The 21,147-nt window shown below is 42.4% G+C and overlaps 1 long non-coding RNA gene across 1 annotated transcript; it reads right to left on the reverse strand.

Moving 5' to 3' along the window:
* Positions 1–2,159: 2,159 nt before the first annotated feature.
* On the reverse strand, positions 2,160–20,521 carry LOC124342990. Its single transcript, XR_006919068.1, has 5 exons — positions 20,362–20,521; positions 3,388–3,689; positions 3,139–3,225; positions 2,835–3,034; positions 2,160–2,714 (listed from the first exon to the last, which is right to left on the reverse strand). It is a non-coding gene; the product is annotated as an uncharacterized LOC124342990 (long non-coding RNA).
* Positions 20,522–21,147: the final 626 nt, after the last annotated feature.

Consider the following 21,147-nt stretch of genomic DNA (forward strand, 5'->3'; position numbering starts at 1 on the left):
ATTACCTTGGGCTTCTTTTCTCTACGTGATTTCAGACGGACGGCGGCGGATTAAAATGAATTTTTCTCCCCCCTCATCCGATCCTATTGGCCCAAGTTTTTATCCGTTTCATTTGCCTCTCGAAGAAGAAGAAGAAGAAGAAGAAACGAGCGACTCTCAAATGACCTGGCTCTTCTCCATTCGCCACACACAGCCAATTGGACGCTCAACAGAAAGGACACGGTGGAAAGATACGGTTCAAGGGGAGGCTGAAATGGATACCGTTCGCTCGACTTGTGTCTTTCATACACGACGTCTGGCCCAGATAACAAGACACACTCCAGATCAAACTCAACAACAACAACAACAACAACAACCTCCCGGCAAACAACAAGACGTTCTGTTCTTTGTAGGTTGTTTCCAATCAAACAAACTACATCCGGTGCCCTGCGCCCCCCGTGTATAAACAGAAATTTGAGGTCCAGTTGACTGTACAGTGTACAGTCAAATTGTCATATCAGAGACGAAGAGGTGTACGTGTGGCGACACGTTCCTCTTGTTCATACAATTTTCTAGACTTTGCACTTTGCTTCAAGTTTTAAAGTTCAAATCTTTTTGAATTTTAAATTGTTTACCCACAGACAAAGTTGGAAGGTACAAAAAAACAAGCCTGATCTGCAATCGTTTTACATAATATGAGCTTTTCAATGAACCCTGACTCAGTCAACAATAAAAGGCAAGAGAAAACAGTTCGAGTGAACCGCCTAACTTGGAAATACTCATACTCGATACGATTTACATAATCAACGCCATCAAATTGTCCAAAAGGAAGAAAAGAGAGATGATTTTTTCCTACCTTTCAGCCTGGGAAATACGGCCAGACATCATCAACAAGGGCTCCATCCATAAGCAATAAAGTTGAATACGCCAGGCGAAATTTAGGAAAAAGTCCTCGTGAATACACCCACACTCACATGGGTGTACACGACGACTTTATTAAACAAACGGGGAAAAGAAATCCGTAACTCTACCGGTAGTTTTTCCAATGAAATGTGGGATGCAGTTTATCTACATAAAAATTATAAAATAAGTTTACAATTAACAAAATATTTGCAGAAACAAGAGTAGTAAGGAAAAGTTATAAAATAAGTCAGTGGGTAAACCCTAATTATTGATAAATGGGAGAATTGAAAACTTCCACATAACACACTGCCTTGATGCAAGTCACACATCATTAAAATATTGAGCATGCAGGTCATGCAGGAATAAAAGTATTGAAAAACCATTACCCAGGCGATGAGACTGAGATTGCTGCTGGTTGAAGCTGCTCAATACCAGCACAACTGGCATACCTTTTGGTTACGATGGCTGGCTCTGGTTTCATATCTGCACAAAGGAAAAAGGTTTTACAGTGCCAAGTGCCAACAATCTGCCATGCATGGACAGTGGTTGAATGCCATTGACATGATGAATACCATATGAATACTACAGGCAGAAACTCACATTTTTCACAAATCATTTAACATTCATTTCACAAACAGGTTTAACTCTTTTCTTTAAGCTCCCATAATTATTTTTATTGGCCTATTCTTAGTTTTAATATTTACCCGCCAAAAAACAGCATGGAGTGGATCGAGATATGGAGAGCTGCAGACACCACACGATGAAACCATGCCTATGTTTGTCGTTTAATTTGTTCTGAATCCTATTTTTCGTAAAGTAACGTTTTCAAAAAGCAGTGTTGGCAAAATATTCGTTCGTTACCTTTTACCTTTTTAATAATTTTTAAAACTTTGTCTCTTTTTCGAAACTGGTAATAAACAAAATAAATGCAGACGAAATGAACCTTCTAATTAATTAGTCATCATAAGATATCGATATTATTAAAAATCGAACCCCCCTCCCCTAATTTTAAACCACTTGAAAGAGATCAAAGCGGTTTTCTCCGACATCCGCTGAACGGATGGGAATTATTTCTAGTATCTTAATAAATTCGTCTCATCAAGTAACCAGAGTCAAGGTAAAAGTAAAAAAAAGGAAATTTGCAGCAGGAAACCGTCAGAGAAATTCCTTTGAGAAGATCGCCCACCTAGATGGATTTGAAAAAGTGATAGAACTTGTATATTATATAGCTGCCAGTCTATTTGTCCTTGATGTAGCAGCTGGTTTGTTTGGCCAAATAGAAAAATAAAAGGAGAGGGACTTTTGATAATAATAAGAGCTGTGTGCATTTGTCTACGCGCTCGCAATGATATATCTCTCTAATGTAATCAACGACAAGTCAGACAGAAGAAAAAGGAGAGAAAGAACACACACAGAGGCAAGAGAGACGGGCGGGCCGAGTGACTGTATATACCGTGTAACTACGTGATTATACACATCAAAGAAAAACGGATAAATTCAGTCATTTTTCCCGTCTTCCCCCTCCTGGTTGCTAGATTATACATCCAACCCGTTTCTCTTATTCTCTTTTTTTTTATATGTACATTGCAAAGAAAGAAGAAGAAGCAGAGCGGATGGATGGAAGAAGAAGCGGGTCGTCTTCTCACGAACGTCAAAGGCCGCGCGTCGTTAGATTCCACACAGCTGCGACTGCGTCTAATCGTGTCAAACCACTTTTTCTCTTCTCTTTCTTGTTGTTGTTCTGCCGGCAGAAGAGAAGAAGAAGAAGAAATGGAAAATGTTGACGTTTCTCTCGACTTTTGTGTGTCCGACGCTCTTCGTGTGTGTGTGCCCTGGTAATAATATAAATATAATAATAAGAGAATAACCAGCAGGAAGCTGCTGCTCTCCAGTATTTGTGTGTAGGGATAGAAAACGGGTTGGCTGTCTGTATTGTTTCAAAAAGAACCAACCGCTTCTGGTGAAAAACAGTTCAGTGACTCTTGACAAAACAATCAGCTCACAGGATCGTTCCGGACTCTACCGGACCGTGTGGGAAATCTTCTTCTTGTTTTTGTTCTTCCAGGTAGTTACAGCTTCTTTTACTTCTCCTCAATGACAAATGGAAAGGAAAAAAGGTTTGTGATGATGATCTCACAACCATTTGGGACGGCTATTTCTCACAGACACGAAAAAAGAAGAAAAACAAAAGAGAAACGACAGCAGCGGTTTAATTAAATTTCCTTGGAAGCCATTAGAGAACATATTGTACGTTACCTGCTTCTTCTTTCTTCTTCTTCTTCTTTCTTCTGCCGTCATTAGTTGGCGAATGTTATTTTTACAGTGAAACCTAATACGACGGTGCTAGATGTGCACAGGCAAACACAAAAGAAAAAAGAAAAAGAAAGAAAAAATTTACAAGGATTTTTCTTTCACTAAAAAATGTCGAATAATAGAATTCGAGTGATATCATCATCTCTCTTTGGATGCTGCTGCTGCTGGGGTGGTTCGATTTTTTATCATTACCTTTTGCTAATTGGCAGCCCGAAGGCGAGTACACACACACGCATGTGTGTGTGTGTGCTTGTTAGTTTTAATTAGCGATCGTGAATTCATCAGGGTCTGCTGCTGCCATATCCTCCCCTGTGAGTTTCTCTCCTCTTTTAGATAGACGATAGAGAGTGCACTTTTCCTTTTTCTCCCCCCTACATCCATCCATCCGTGCATTGACTTTTGGTTCGTTTGTTCTTCTTCTTCTTCTTTTTCCGTTCACGTCGCTCCTCATCACATTTTTCCCGCGTCTCCAGGCCGCCACCCCCGACACGAAGCTGCTCAGGGGTCATTAAACAAACGTTTTATTAGATCTCTAGAATTACTAAACAGAAGACTTGTAGTATATTCTTTTCTTTTCTTGTACCAGTTTAATTTTAAAATCGGAAGAAGAAGAAAAATGAGTAGATTTTTTTGGGGGGGATTTTCTAGACCGTGGCGGAATAATATAATATCCCGGCGTGTGGGATTTTTTCTCTCTACTGGCTGGAACGAATTCGTCTGTGGCCCTTTTGTTTCATTCTGGGAAAAAAAAAGACGAAAGACAGAAAGAAATGGCTGGAAAATACAAAGTGATGATGCATTGACGTTAGGAGGGAGTCCTGCTCTGTGTGTGCATTTGGTGGCTCCTATCCGTTTATTATCATCAAGAGTGTCAGCTGCTGGACGAGTTTGTTTGCTCCCGACTCCTTTTCTTTTTCCAGTAGAAAGAAGAAGAAGAGCAGCAGCAGGTCCTCTTTTTTATTTTTACGAGGCGATGGCGTGACCGACTCTCTTGCTCGTTCATTTTATTTCTCGTCTGGAGAGGAATCGCGCGGAAGACACGGGAGGTAGAGAAACGAAAAAAGTGGAAAACCGGATGATGTAGCGACGGATGGCGAAATAACAACCGTCAAAACCAACAAACATTTCGTGTCACATTCACCAAAAAGAAGAAGGTACACACATACACACACAGCCATAAGAAGAGAATATGATATACTATAAATATGGCCCCCAATAGAATGATTATAGAGCTCGTTACTTAACAAAAAATTCCCGGAGAAAGAAGAACAAGTCATAGCTCCTGTGTGTATGTGTGTGGACATGTATAATACATCATCATCATCATCATCATCGTGTGTGTGTGTTGGGTTCCATCAGGGAGAGAGCCACGAGTTATGTCAACTGGAATCATCATCACGGGAAATGTATAATCAGTTGGTTGATTGCAAAGTTCCGCGGTCTCTCTTCGTGACTCTTCTATTTTTAAATCCATACGGAATAGAGAAGAAGAGGGGGGACGGATATTAGACACAATCATCAGCTGCTCCTGCCTGGATGAACCTGCTGGCAGTTGTTTCTTCTTTTTGTTGGCCGCATTTTTGTGTTTTTCAATTGCAGTTGAACCTTGGAACGATGAACCTTCGTCTCATTTCTCTCAGCGACGACATTTCACCTCAATCGCACAACGTCAATTGTTCCTTGACGTGTCGTCGTCGTCGTCGTCGGATTCCCAGCGCAACATTTTCAAAAGTCTCTTTTTCTCTTTGATTTTCAAGGGGAAATCGGGCAGTTAGGACCGGCATGTGACATTTCACTGGGAAATTTCCACTGAAAATCCTGATGAATTGTCAAAACTCTATCGCGTTTTATTGCCAATCGCTTTTCCGCTGAAAAGTCGCACGTGATTTATCGACACTCTATCGATCCCTCAGAGTCTCCACTGTGCACCCCCAAAAGAATAAATGGAAAACAATCAAAACAAAACGGCCTCCTCTTTTTCTTATTTTCTTGGTCGGTATAAATCACCCGATAAAAATAAGAAGAAGAAACTTGGGAAGAAAAAATGTTATTTATGTATGTGTATCCGTCTAATAGCTGCGAGGCTGTAGTGTGTGTCGTAATATCTATTGCCTTCACCCATTCAGAGACGATCGAGAGAGAGAGACTCCGCCTCCTTGACAGGCCAACACGCTGCGATGATGGATCGGATGGCTCCGGCCGAGCTCGGCGGATGCCGCCGCGGTACTAAACAGCAGCCAAAATATCTAAAAGTTTCACCCTACACGTCGGTATAGGGGTGGAAAGAAGAAGAAGAGCAACTCTCGGATTGTAATCAAATTCGTTTTGTGTTTGTGTGTGTGATGGGATTAAATCAAAAAGGCATTTCCCACTCATTAAGGCACGGAAAACATTCATTCCGTCCGCCGGTGAGGCTCCTAGCCTCCTAAACATGTAAGAAATCTCTGTGGAACTTTTTGACACGGACCCCGGGTTGGTACACAGCAAATCACGAGCCCGGTTGACGTCGGTAACGGCCGTTTTCATCAAAGCTTCTTCTTCTTCTTCTTCTTCTCTCCACCGGTAATAGCAACAACAAAACAGCCGAGTGTCTTGGAAAAACATTGGATAGGGCCAGGCCCCCACTGTGAGGGGCGAGGTGTAGTTTCGTACAACAATCTAATATGTTTTAGTATTAGACTCACACATAGCACATATAACCCAACTCTGTTATTATGCCCATCTTTCAAGTACTACAACAGCAGCCTGGGCTTTTATACATCAACTTGGTACAGACGCAGTTTGTAAAACTTGTGGCGCAGGGACATGCGGATGCAGCTCAACTTTTTCACGTTGTTGGGTGGGGGGAATGAGGAGAGATTTGAGAAACTATATGAACGAGAATCGTCAAAACTTTGTCTCGCATAGTCGAATAATAGACTTGAGGCCAATCGGGAATAGGTCCAGACGACTTTAGAGTGTAGACGTCAAATTTTCAACTTGAAATTAATTTGGAAAAACATTTTTTAACGGGGAAGATTTTGTTAAAATTTTGGCTGTGTGACATTTGCAACAAGTCAACGAACCCCAGTCTCAGAGATTTCAATGTGTCGTCGTCGTCGGCGGTGCAATAATAATATCGCACCGGGCGTACATGTCTATTTTTCAAAAGGGATCCGTGTCGTGAAAGCGGCGGCTGCCGTTTCTTTTGAAATATGTCCCAGGAGGAGAGAAAAAAGGGAAAATCTAATAAATTCACGCGACGAAATTTCAAGGTAAAAAAGAAGCCAACAACAACAACAACAACAACAAAGAACCACACATATATATAATCCACGGCATGGCGCTCAAAGTTTATTTCTGTTGGGGGGAAAAAGAATTTGTCCGGCGCCCAGTCATCATGCGCTTTATTATCAAAAGGGCCAGCACGTCGGCCTTAACGTGTCCAATAAAATGACGCCTCTAAATGTATCCGCCTTCTTTTCTTTTTTAGTCTTTTTTTCCCCATTGAATTTGAAAAAATTGTCTGTAATAGGCGAGTCCACCTGTCCGCACGACCTGCCGGCCAAAAAATGAATAAGGAGGTGCTGGCAGCAGAGTGACAAACATTCCTGGAAATCTTATTGCCACATCAGCCGGATTTTTTTGGTGGTGCAGTTTGGGGGGGGATTCAACTTAAAAATGGCTGGAATTTTGGTGGTGGGGGGGATTCAACTTAAAAATGGCTGATGATTTCACCCGCGGATATTTCACGTGATCCTGTCACCGCGACGTCGATTTTTTTCTCTCCACCTAGACAATCACGGCGCACTCTCTTATCTAATAATAATAATAACAGCGGATCGTGTGAACTTTTCTTGCTGCTTCCTTGCTGGAATTATCAGGGTCCGTATGTAGTTTGGCATTGGGGGGTGGCATCTCCTGACCTGTTTACCTTTACCACCACCACGGCACCACCATATACTATACTATATATTCGTGATTGTATATTAGAAATGTGTCATCTCCCTAGCTTGTTTCGACCTTTGACACCGGCCATCCATGCGCACCTAATAACAAACAGCCGAAATAACCATCAGCAGACTCGTCTTTTCTCTACCCAACATTTACTGCCGGCTGATTGGAGAAATTGGATAAGAAATTGAAGCTCGTCGGAGGAGGAGGAGAGACAAGGAGCGCCAGGCGAAATGACTTTTCCCCTATACAGTCGGCAGGCAGGCAGGCAGGCAGGCTATAGAGTGGATGATGATTTGTCAGAGTTCTCACGGTTCGCCCTGATGGTCGTGGTGGTAAAAAAAAGAAGTGGGTAGCAAAGACCGCCCACAGGAGCTGAGCAGCCCAGCAATTCTTTGCCACCGTCATCGCCAGACGATGAAAAGAAGAAGAAGAAGAAAGGAAAAACTATAAGGTGTACGTACTTGTATTCTTTGATAAGAGACTCAAATTCCCGGAGGGTAAACACACAACGCAGCCGAGGGAATCGACTCAATTAGGACAACCGTGTCACATGGCTGTGTACTACACCATATAGACTATTTTTAAATTTTATTCCGAGCTAGAAACTTAAAAGGTAACAACCGCCACAGCAGCACCCCATCATCAAGCATATAGGCAATAAGGTTCTCATCTTCTTTTTCTTCCGCATTTTGTCGACTTATAATGAGCCGACCAATAAGAAGAATCGACGCTTGGTCGAATTCACTTTGTAAAATCACACGACAACTTCAAACGGAATTTTTCTCTTTTTTCTACTAGAAAGAAAAATGTTACAGTCGAGGTCTACAAGATCGGTGCAATAACGTTCACCGATGAACAATTTTTCTAATGACGACGACGACGTTCAAAGTTACTTTCTAATTAGACCCAGGGATCTATATAAAAGTTATTCGAGGCGTGTTTAGCCAGGCGTCCATTCAAAAGAAAAGAAAGAAAAAAGGAAAGTTGTAATGAAATCATTTTCAAAAGAATAAGGACGTGATTATACCAATCATTTAATGGCTACCGCTTGCGTCAAATAGGATATAACAGGGTCTATTCTCTAGAATTACAATCGAGTGAAATGGTTTTTAGCTATTATTAGCTCTTGTTTTGTCGGCGATGGCGCAATCAGTTCAGCCAAAAAGTTAAAAAGTTCGAGTGGTGAACGCGGACACGTTTCAGGGAGGAGGGGGGGAACATGCGGGACGCAACTGGACGGGCGAGCGGTTCAAACGAAAATAGAATTTTATTTTTCTCTCTTTTTTTTGACAAGGAGTTACATACAGACAAAAAGGAGAGAGAGAGAGGTGGTCTCTAAAGCGAGTAGGAGGGGAGGGTGAAATGAATAGGCAATCGAGTCTCTCCCTGATGGATGTTACAGACCTGACAACATTTCCAGCAGCTATACTAAAAGATAATCGAATCGTTTCCCCATCTTCTTCTTCTTCTTTCTCCCCCCCACCCAACTGGTCCTGGCGTCTATTTTTCGACTCGACTACATTTCACTTTTGGTCCATCTCGTGTATGGCTACAAGATTCGATCGGGCGAATCAATATTTGATTGGAATTTATAGGCAACCCCACTGACAAATTTTGGACAGTGTCCACACGTATAAATATAACCGTTGCTGGAGACTATATTACATGTTGGCCCTGCTGGGTATAAAGTTGTGTGTGTGGAAAGAGATTTTTTTTAGGGTCCTCTCTCTTTTGTGTGTGTACGTTAGTCAGGAAAGCTCGTCACGTAGCACCGGCTTACATGTTCCAGCAGCCACCCACCGTCGAAAAAGTCGGCGCCTATAAAACTCGCCCTTCTCTTCTTATACTAGACGACTTGCTGTTGTTTTACACGAAACGAAAAAAGAAACAAGAGTTATGGATGAGCCCGTCTTGATCGATTCCGAACGAGTCGAAAACGTCCAGCCAAAGGAATCGGCCATATACAGGAAAAGTAAAACAAAAAACACGGGAAACTTTTGTCTAGTTTGTTTTTTGTCTATTTCCCCCCTCCATTTCGGTCAATGGTTATTGATTTCTCCTTTGTCAAGAACAAGCGACATGTTGTTTGCCTTTTTTGAAAAAAAAAGAAACGTGGCCGGTGGAGTTCGTCTCGTCATTTCTACATTTTTTTCCCCTTAAACTTGTTCTTCTCGCCGTGTCAAATTTGTGTCCGTTTATTGATTCCCTCGTCACTTTAACGACTGGTCCCCCCGATATGTATCCGTGTTCTTCTTCTTCTTCTATACGCAGTCGAAAGAGAGAGAGAGATAAGTTGCCTAACGGTCGAATTATACAACTCGTCGGCTCATTATTCTATTAGCCAAGAGAGAGAGAGAGAAATAAGCCAAAATGATGGGGGGCGAGCTACTAATTCATTTCTTCGTCGTCGTCGTCGTCGTCGTGGACTGTAATTCCTTACAAGGTTGAATATCCATCGCCATGCAAATCGAATGATTCTCCTTAGACTGGCTGTTGCCATGTGAAAATATCAAGCGTACGGTGGTAGTACTAATCTGCTATTCAAAGTGAGATAGATTATATAGATATACTATATGATGTCGGTAGTAGTAATAGGAGAAGAGTAAAACACTTTTGATGATGATTATTGGCCCGGGCGTCACAACCGGAAAATTTGCCCAACGTCTCTACTACTTCTAGCGCGCGTCCACTTTCCATGACGACGCCTCCGTCGTAACGGAAGGACCTCATTTCACGCTCCGCCGGTATTACACCCCCAGAGAGAAGTGTAGGAATAAGAAAGATGGTGGAGGTGGAAGAAAGAATAAAGGAAATATATAAAAGATGCTGAAACGTAGTCGAAAAATATTTAACAACAATAACATAACGACTGGTGGTCTTTTGGCCACGCATTTATCCAGCGCATCCGCCGCCACGTCAATGGCTTTTCCTTCTTCCGAAAAAATAAAAAGGGGGAGGTTGCTGTGGCCCACCACCGTGAGTCAGTCTAATACAACTCTTAATGAGGATGTCGTTTTCTTTTTCTCTTTCGGTGCTGGCCACCATCTTCTTCTTGTGCCAACATTTTCTGGAAAAAGAAGAAGAAAAATAGGAAAAAGGAGCGCCAGTCGGCGGAGGCCAATTGACGTTCCGAATCAAAAAAAGAGCCGAGCCTTTCCCTCCTCCTCCCAAAGCTGAGCGTGTACAAGTTGACGACTGTGTGTAACGACTCCCAATAGACGGACCGCCGTGTACAACATCTGCCGCCACCCTCTATATACCCCAGCCCAGCCAAATGTGTAACAGAATTGTCGGATAGGATTCGGAGAGCCAAATGATTCGGCTGGCCGTGGAAAAACACAAACGTCATCCGCCGTCTCGATGCAATATCGGCGCACGTGTGTTCCATCATCCGTTGATCGGCAACGGGCGTGACCGATGGATCGCGACGACAAATCGAACCCCCCCACCCTATACTACTACGTCTCTAACCGAAATTGCGCGATTTCAATTGTACACGCCTCTGGCCGTCCCCCCTCCTCTCCCAGCAAGACGACTGGGTTTATATTTACAAAAGGCTACACACACATAGAAGGGGCCCGAGCTGCTCTTCGTGTCTAAACCAAACGTTTTCTGTTTGAACTGGCCAGCAGCAGCAGCTCAAACAGAAAGGGGTACACACACTATACACTACACACTAGATAGCTTTCCTCTTATTCTTGTGTGTGTGTGTGTGCTGTTTGGCGACAATCCTCTTCAAACAAAAATATAAACCTTCTTCTCACTTTGCTGCTCAACTGCCAACAAAAACAGCAGATGCAGGGAGGAGGCAAGAGGCAAACGATAGACGCGCCTACGACTGATTGTGTGTATGTTCCAATAAACTTTAGAGAGAGAGATATTGACGTTTTCTATCTTTTTACACGGGGGGGTTCTTTGATTTCGAATCTCTTTCATCCCCCTGAAAAATAAAATAAAAAAACCCTCCCCATGTGCTGCTGCTGCTGCCTATTGTAACAAGACATACGGCCATGTGCTGTACGTGTGTACAAGTCTGATGGAATCCAATGAAAAGAAGAAGAAGAAGAAGAAAAGAAACTTGTTCTTCTTCTTCTTGTCGCTTTTGATTCCGCAGTTTTTGCGTTCCACGCCCAATATCTTTTTCTGTTTCTTTGACATCATTTCGCCATAGCGCATAGAAGACTGCGCATTTATTTTACGGCCAGTGCGGACAAAAGGAGGAAATCAAATCCGCCAGCGACCCCCCCACCCCGTCCTTCCATCACACCCCCGCCTACATATATCAACCCCCCCCAAAATAAAATCCAGCCCGGACCAGATGTTGTACGTATCAATTGCCGTACAAAAGAAAAATGTTATCGTCTGAATAGCCGAAAAAACAGCAGCAGCAGTTCTACTATATCGATGATGTGGTCCTTTATGGGCACCAGCAAACACGTGCTGCTTTTTTTAATCATCCGTCTATAGCGTATTAGATCGGTTTCCATCCAGCCCCATATAGTCTACCATTGGCCTGACGTCATTGTGTGTACTACCACCGGTGCTGGTCCCTGGGGCGGCATCTCACGATAACACAACAAGGACCAGCAGCAGCAGCACTAGACAGACAGACGGAAGAAGGAGAAGAGTCTATCATCTTATTGCTTTAGCTCTCGTTACGGCACCTTTATTGACACTCGACATTTTCGCTTAGATAAACTCTCGCCCGTGTACCAACAGGCCCAGCCTATAGCTCCCCATAGCAGAGAGAGAGAGACACTCACTCTGTGCGCCTAGTTCTTCCTTCCTGTCGTTCTAGTGCCGAGTGGATAGAATCAAAAGAAAAAGAAGAAATAAGTTCCCCCCTTTTTCACCCGAAAATCTCATCTTCTTCCTCCTACTCCTCGCCACCTCCTCCATGTCAAACGCCCGTGTCGCATCAAAGAGCAGATAGGAAAAAGAAGGAGGAGGAGGAGGAAGAGAGAGGGGGGGGGGGATTTCATTGTCAATGTTGACATTGTCTGCTCGTGATTTTACCTCGACACTCACAGAGGCCCACATCATCTTCTTCTTCTTCTGCTAGGTCGTCTGCTAGTGCTGCTAGGGGGGAAATCAATAGTTGTGTGTCTTGTTCCAGCACCTTGTACTACCACGGCGTTCATCTGCGTGTAGACTAAACGACCCCAACGAGAGAGAAAGTTGGTCCGCACAGTCGCACAACTTATCATTCCCCCCCATCCATCCATCCATCCTTCTTCGTTCTATTCCGGCCACAATAATTGCCATCGAGATGATGCGGACACCATCACCCGGCACTCGAATTCGGTCGGATCGATATGATTACACAGAAAATCGCTTGTCAAATGATTCGACGCCGTACGTATACATATGACGACGTCGGACAAATCTGGAAGGGCCCAAAAGAGAGAAAAATCATTCCGGCGCCGCCGAGAAAATTGGAGTTTTTTCTTCTGTGGAGGGTGGGTGGGGGGTGTTATAATATTGCCGGAGCAGCAGTGACGGATCGAACATGAAACATTACACAGACGGCACTGCTGTGTGTACATATACGTTCCTCCTACACAGAGAGACAATCAAATAATATCAGAAAAGAAGGAAAGAAGAAAAAAAATCGACGCCAGATGGGCGCCGCTATATGTAGAGAGACGCCTAGCAGCCCAGCCTAGACTTTATTGCACTCGTGGGGTGGTGGTGGTGCTGCTACCCCATGATGCATCATCAACCTGATGGGTCGGTCGTATTCATCATCTGCCCCCACTTCAGACTACTCAAAGTACCATTCCGTTTAAATCTGAAGCATTTCGAGCCAATGGAAAGACGACGAGAGAGTTGGTTGATTGCAAAATCCTTTTTCCCAAAATTTCAATTCTCATTGGGTGGGATGTAGGTCATTCATCAAAACCAAAGAAAAGGGTTTTTTTTTCTCTCTCTGTGTGTTATAACTGCCTATCTCCTTCTCTGGTTGCTGGGGGGTAGAGAATTGAATAAACACGCAACAACAACTGAGATATTATTATGATTATTTCAGGCATCGTACCGTCCAACGAGTTTTTTTTCTCACAGGAGAAGGAAGAAAAAATAAATAAATAAAAAGAGGTCCCTGTTGTTGTTGTTGTTGTTGCTCTCGTAATGGTCGCCAGCAAGTTCTTATTTTTTGACTTATTGTGTTATTCTCTCCTCTTACCACCAGACTGGGCTAGACCTGGGCGCACACACACACAGAGGGAGCCGCCGGCAGATGGAGCAACGTCAAACAACAACAACCGACTACTTGCAACAATAGAAGCAAAAAAAGAGAGGGGGGGAATATATATATGTACACGTCCATTAGAACATTTCGAAACTCTTTCTGGGGTAGGTAAAAAAAGTAAAAAAAAAAAACAGAAAAAACAAACGAAATAAAAACAAGAAAAAAGAAGGTTATTACGTGACCCTATACACACACACACAGAGCACAGAGAGAGGCCGCGCTGTACCTACAACAACAACAACAACACACGGGAGTCGGGACTGGCGTGGAGAGAAGAACAAAAAAGAAAAGAAACAACAAGAGAGGAGACAACAGTTGCACATCGCCCAGCTGGAGACCAAAGTCTATAATAATTACGTAGATATATATATACGTGTATACAGTCTAGTAGTAGTAGTACACAAAGGTACATAGGAGCATAGCCCCTTCTTCTACTTCTTCTTCTTTCCCATTTTATTTTTCCCTTAGCCTTTTGTACGTGTGTAATTATGCGGGGTTTTCTTTTTGCCGTTGTCACGACATGCACATCATCTCCTGGTCGCTTCATGTCGAGCCATCCTGTTACTTTGACGTCAAGGGGGGTACAACAGCCATCACGGTGGTTGGCTGGTTGCTTGGCTGGTTGGCTGGTTGGTTCACCTTTTCAGGTGAACTTCTTCCAAAAAAGGTAAAGAAGAACGTCAGAATATGGGAGACAAGAGAATTCCAGCCAGCCACCACCACCAGTCGACGTAATAATAATGAGCCGAAGGGCCAGCTCACCACCACCACCTCATTACAACTCCCCATTTTTAGACTTGAAACTAGTCTACAAGGAATAAATGTTGAAATTTTTAAAAAAGAATCAAAATGGATTACCAACATTCGAATTGATTCAATCGCCGGTCGTATTTTTATATACAGTATACATACGCATTTTGGGGTTGGAGACATCATTCTAAAAATAGGATGAATTGTTATAACGTTAACGTTTTAGTCACGCTCGAATTCGCGTCACCCAAACTAATAATATAACAATAACCCCCCCCCCCCCCCAGCACAGCACCGCGATCTAAAATAACCCCACCCCAATATGGATAGAGAGGGGTGTGCTGTTATAGTTATCAAATGATAAATGGGTAGCAGCACAGTCAGAGAGGGGTGTAATAATAACATTGTGGTTGGCTTGATAACATTTAATGCAATTCGGGGTCTAATATAGAAATTTAAGTGCTTTTCGATCTAAAGCAGTTTCTATAATCATCAAACCAGCCCGCATCTATATTTAGACGGTGAATAAATAAATATAGAAATTCTTTTATCCATTTAGATTTCAAGGGTGAGTCCTTTTTTGAGACTTTTTTTTTCTGTTCGGTTGATTTCCTATAACAAACCGGTGTTAATGGGCCGTCATCAAATTTCATCAGAGAATGTTCCGTGTTTATTGTCCGGCCACTCTCCAAGCGTTGACGATTAACCACATTGATGACGGCCTAGATAAAACACGTGTATGTGTGTATAATCATCACATATGAGAAAAAACGAGTTTGGGTCCAAACTGGATTCCCAATTCATCACCAAATATATTTTGATTCACATTTTCTTTTCAAAACCTTTTTCTTCTTCTATTCATTATATTTAAAAAAATTTGATTTATTATTCAAATAGAGACGTGATTATTAGACAATTCGGCGACGTCAGTCGTCACCGCAACAACTCCTCCATTTGTCGGTAGATTCGATATGCCCCCCCCCCCAACCTGTTCACGATTTCAATCAGTCAATCCTGAAATGAAATTAGAATTCCCGTCCAGCACATCCCAGCACTCGGATATTAATGCGGAAATTGTGTAATCATTCCAGTTTTTTCTCTCTCTCAAAAAGAGCAGAGAAGAAGAAAAACCTTTTAGAAACGCATTTCACGTGAAACGAAGGGACAAACTTTTTTCCCGTTCTCAAAAATCCCGTCAAAGGGTCTCCGCCGATAAAATATGAAACGCCGCACTTATTGAGTGCAACCCAAGACGACGAGTTGTGTGTTTCTTCTCTTTTCCCAAGCGACGACACGACGAAAAGGAAAGGAAAAATATGCCCATCCAGTTTCATTCTCTCCCACGTCTTTTATGCATCATTCGAATTGATACAACCGCGCCGAGCATCTTAATCATTTAAGTGAAAAACCGTTCCACTCGAATCCAAACCGATATGTATTAATGCACTATAAAAATGAAATTTAAAGTTTTCAAACATTTAGACGACCTTAGTCTCTTGCGTCCCCCTATCGCGTCGTCCCGCTGGACTGGAAATCAGCTCAGCCCTTTTCTATCAAAAAATGTTATCAATTTCTCTGGTCGTTTTAGAGCAGGTCTCCTGCTGGCACACACACACACACACACGATTACATCTCTTAAATAAACACAGGGAAAAATGAGAAATAAAATCGTCGATTAAAATGTTAAGAGCTCATCATCAACTGACACACACCGGCCGGGGAGCTTATCGTTGACGGCGACTTGTTCCATTTCAGAGAATTTAAAAATGTAAAAACTAAAAAACTTTTTTCGTGATTAAATAGAAATGGTGCGCTCAGAGTCGAGTGTGAATAATCGACCTTAGTTAAATAAATACTAAGAAAATGGACTGGTTTTTTTTTCTCTATTTTTTTGCACGAATCTTGATCGAAAAAATGTCGTGAAAAAAAAACCAAGTTTGCCATGTGTTGAATTATTCATGAATATTATGTTGCTAGAGACTGTGGAGAGACGGCAACTCTTTTAATATGAAAAAAAAGCGACTTCATTAGTGTCCCGATTGAAGGGATGACGGGGCCATAGCCCAGCAGCAGCAATGAGCGAGTTACTAAAAGGCCAGTCGTCTATAAGCTGGGCTGCGGTTGACGTGTCACCTATTGGCTCTCGGGCGGTGAAAAAATAACGGCTAAGAAACAGTTGGCAGATTTTCTTTTTCTTTTTTGGGTATTTTGACGCAATTACAATGGCGATAATGGACCGGCCGCGCTGAATGCGGGCCACATAATCTGGCCATGCAGGGCAGCACGACACGCGCTTCACTCGTAATTGGATTCCGCCTTTCCCGAAAAAAAAAATTTGTCCTCTTCATTTCTCCCGCGTGATACGGAGAAAAGCTCAATAGAAATCGCAAAAAGATAAATAATCGAGAGATATTATATCCGATCGCGGCTGATGGCGATCGATACACAAAATGTACATCATCGCGGGGCAATTGATTCATACATTTTTTTTGTTGTTGCCCTGATCGGAACTAGAAAATCTATTGGGCCTTTTGTGCTGGGTTATAGACTAAATCCTTTTTTTCATCTATTAAGTTGTCCATGTCTAGGATGACGCATTCGATCTGCCTTGCCGTGATTGTTGTCGCTTAATCAATAAGAAACGAGAAGAACATCGCGGGAGCGCGGCGAAAAATGGCAGCCCCCGTCAAGATAAGAAGATCCGCCGCTTTTATTTCCTCCAATATATATTTCCCTACTCCTTTTGCTTTTTCGATGTATAAAAGGAAATAATTTCCCATCAGCCAAACATCAAAAACACGCTCAGCTCATCTTCTTCCTTTTAGAACCTCGACAAAGAACATGGAAATTATCTTTGATTCAGCTCTACGGCCCCGACATGGTGATTTTAGACATCAACTTTTATAATAAAAGAGACCATCTGTCTAATATCATATTCTATCAAATCTTAAGCTCTTCTTCTCTTGTGTACAGCGTATTAGATTCGTATTCGATTTATTTATTTTTTTTCACTTTTCTCCTTGAGAGGAGAGAAATTGGGGACGGGTTAGAGAAATGAGCGGCTCTATTGTGACGCTCTTGGATAACAAAATAAATCAAGAAATAAATTTTTCACATTTGTAGAAACAAGTCTGATTTATGGCCGTGTTGTATTATTGTTGCTGGAGATCCTCTTCTGCCCTCCTAACCGAAACGCCGGTGTCAAACACAAGGCCAGTCACATTTCAAACGGAATAAAAGAGAAAGAAGTAAAAAAATTCTACTTGCACAGCAGTTGCAGTGAAAACAACCTCATCCGTTACAACGGAATCAAAAGGGGGGAGAGCAGACGTGTGGGAGGCCAACAAAAACTGGGGAGCTCAAAAGAAGAAAAGAAAAAAACTAACAAAAAAGATCCAGAAGGGAATTACACTGGGGTCCATATCAATCAAAAAGAAGGGAAAGAAAAAAACAACTGCCGGGGCGCCCAGCAGACGCGTACACACAACAGCAGAAGAAGGCGGTGGAAACCGACACCACCACTGGGCGCTGGGCCTCCGCCTTTTCTTTCTCTCTTTATAGCACCACTCACACACCAACCAGAAAACGAGAGAGAGAGAGAAAAAAAAGACTATAACAATAATTTCACACGTCTTCACCCTATACGCAGTTTCAGCTCGCCCTCGGAGCAGTTCAGAGTTATAAATAAGTTGTGTGATGTCATCAAAGTTTCGAAACACGATCACTCTTTTTCCAGCTCTGTTTCCCCCCCTGTTGGCTCTACACAAACATGTACACACACACACTTTGTACATCGTAAACAATTTCAACGTCTCTAGGTCCATTCGATATTGCCTCTATCGCCCTTTTTTCCCTCTCGTTTATTTTGTGCTGACGATAATAATCTGCATGTGTTATATATTTTATTCTCGGCGTTTTTATAAAACGAGAGTCGTTGGTGGAGAAGAAGAAGAAGAAAAGGATCAAATAACCAGTCCATTCGATATTATTGAGGCTGTTCAATAGATTTTTAGATTTGTTTTTTTTCTCACCACCATTTATTTCGTTTGAGTTTTTATTTGTTTTATAGACTTTTGGGTCAGATGCCCCGGTCAGTGCGCCCCCACACAAAATCATTAAACATTTCAACTTTTTTTTTATTTCCCTGCTAGAGACTTTTGTTGTTGTTTGGGGAACGACCCGAAAACCTTTTTTTATTTTTCTTCTATGCTAGTGATTTACGACGATGTGATATTATCCAAACCAACAAACGCCAGTGCGCGCGTCTATAGAGTCCGGCAGCAGCAGCAGCAATAGCTGCTGTATATATAGAATCCACTGTGCGAGTGTATACGCTCGTATGTCTTGGAGCTTTTGGCAGGCGCAGGGAGGGGGGGGGGGGGGCTGATGGGGCAGACAGGCGAATGGAGAACGGAGGATTGAATGTCAGTTTCAACGAGGATCTCACATGTCGTTTTGTGTATACAAATAAATCAGTCGTCGTCGTCGTCGTCGACCGATGGACGGATGGATGGACCTTCGATTCCCATTACACACTGCAAAAGAGATGCTGCTGCCCGGCTAATACAAAAAGATGGCCGGCCAAAAATATAATATCAAAAAGAAGAAGAAGAAAAAGAGTCTCCCAATAAGCTAGGCGGTCTCTCTCTTTCGATATGATTAAGTGTGTCGCTCTCTGCCATCAGCAGTCGGACCAACAGCTGAGTCTATAGAACGACGACGACGAAGAAGAGCGACGAAAAGAGAAGAAGAAGAAGAAGAAAACGAGTCGGGCGCTTAACGTGAAGGATCGGCGAGAGCAACGGGAAATGAAGCTTGACGGATGCCCGTTTCTCTTCTACGTGACGGACATGGCCAATGCCTCAAACGGCTCCAGACTCACAAAAGGTTTTCGAGTTAATGTGACGTAAAAGGGCAGAGACTTTTCTCCGAAAGAAGAAGAAGAAGAAGTCCAGGCACAGCAACCGCCGAGAGAGACCGAAACGGGAGCCAATAATATCGAAAAGAAGCGATTTCCAATGCCCAGTTCGTCCCGTCTCCCCGACTCCCCAACTGTCGAACTCGGAAGAAATTACAATAAATAAATAAATGATCGAGACCCCTGTGATGGATGGCAGCAGATGACACTAACCCCAAACCAGGAAATGAAATTCTTTTTTGATTATTTCTAATTAGAATGAAATATTTCAACTGGCGACATTTGCAGGCGATATATAAATGGAATCAAAAGGAGGGAGAGGAGATTTATTGATGAGACCCAAACGAATTTCATGTCCAAGTTCAAGGAGACAATGAAAAATGGTCGCCCATGTCAATGACGAAATCAAACAAGGACGACCAACACACACGCCAGACCCGCTCTTGCATACCAATTGGCTTTTTTCTTTGACATTCCCCTTTTTGTTTTCGTTTCTTATTTTTTTTACTGTGTATAGCATCTCGATGCTGGGGCCCGGCAGCTAATAAGGGGGGGTTATAGTCGCCGCCACATCACTCGTCTCTCCTACCGTCGTGATGATTGCGCTAAAGATCTTCTTCATATTTTTTAATTTTTATCTTTTGGGTTTTTTTTTTTTCGTTTCCTTCTGATTGGCCGGATAATATTATCATCAATTAAGCCAAGATATCTCATGCAACAACAACGACAACAAAAACCGCACCAAACAAATAAAAAAATTGCCAATAAAAATGTGCACGTTTTGGGTTTGATCCCCTTCAAGTGGCTCCGGTTAGTCTTGCTGAGATGTAGACGATTTTGCTAATGTACCAACCGCACTGTCTACTACACACAGTAGATATGTACACACGAGCACGCAAAAGATGCTCAACTCACTCCCGAAACAAGCACTAAACAAAAATAAAAAGTAAAATCAAATCAAAAGAGAAGGTGCCGGTGCCGGTACCAGTGTCCTTCTTGGACATGTAATTTTCTAGACTTTGCACATGGCTTCAAGTGTATAAAGGTTTACCCTTTTGTTAGATTGTTTACCCTCACACAAAGTTGAGAGGTAGTACAAAACAAGCCTGATCTCTTATTCTACAAATAAGTTATTATTTTAAAAATGAACCATGATTGAGGAAACAAAAACGGCGAGAGAAAACAGTTCCAGTCAATATAAACCGCCTAATAACTCAGGAATAATCGTATTCCGTACTGTGCTTGATAACGATTCATAATCACCGCCACCAATGAGTCAAAAAGGAAGAATAGAGATTCATTTTTGTCCTACCTTTCAGCCCGGGAAATCCACAGCTGGGCATCCACTTATAAGTGTTCCATCCGCAGGTTGACGCCAGGCAGGACAGGGAAAAGCCGGCCCTCGTGAATACACCCACCTTCACATGGGTGTACACGAAGACAGAGTTTTGCCAATAAAACTGGGTGCTGTTTAATCTAAACAAAAATTACAAAAATTGGGTTACGAAAAAAATATTGACAGACAAGTAAAAGGAGAAGTTAGAAAGAAGACAGTGGGTAAACCCTCATTATTAAGAAACAGGACAATTTAAGGTTTACAATGCAAGTCAGGCATACCATATATATAATAATATCTGACAGGTTACAGGTTAAGTAACGAAAATCATTACCCAGTTGAAGATGCTTAGATTGTTGGTGGTGGTGACAGGTCAATACCAAAACTGGCACATCTTATGGTTTAAACGATGGCTGGCTTGCAGGCCTCAAATCTGCAAAAATTAAAAGTTTAATGGGTGACAACAGACTGCCATGCATCGACAGGGGGGCTTACATGATCAATGCTAGCACTCTATATAGTCATGCACCAACATTTCTCAAATATGGAACAGGTTCAACATATTTAAGCTCCCATAATCATTCTCTTTGTGAGCTTCTTAGTTTTAGTTCTTTTTTTAGTTCTTTAGTTTTACCCGCCAAACAGCATTGGAGTGGAGAGCATGGGGGAGTCACGACACCAAATTCTTTTTCAAGTTCACACGACGACCACATTTAATCGAATTCTGCTATTGTTCGTGCAGCCACGTACGTTTTACAAACA

This window comes from Daphnia pulicaria, chromosome 6 (assembly GCF_021234035.1).
Source record: "Daphnia pulicaria isolate SC F1-1A chromosome 6, SC_F0-13Bv2, whole genome shotgun sequence".
Classification (NCBI taxonomy): Eukaryota; Metazoa; Arthropoda; class Branchiopoda; order Diplostraca; family Daphniidae; genus Daphnia; species Daphnia pulicaria.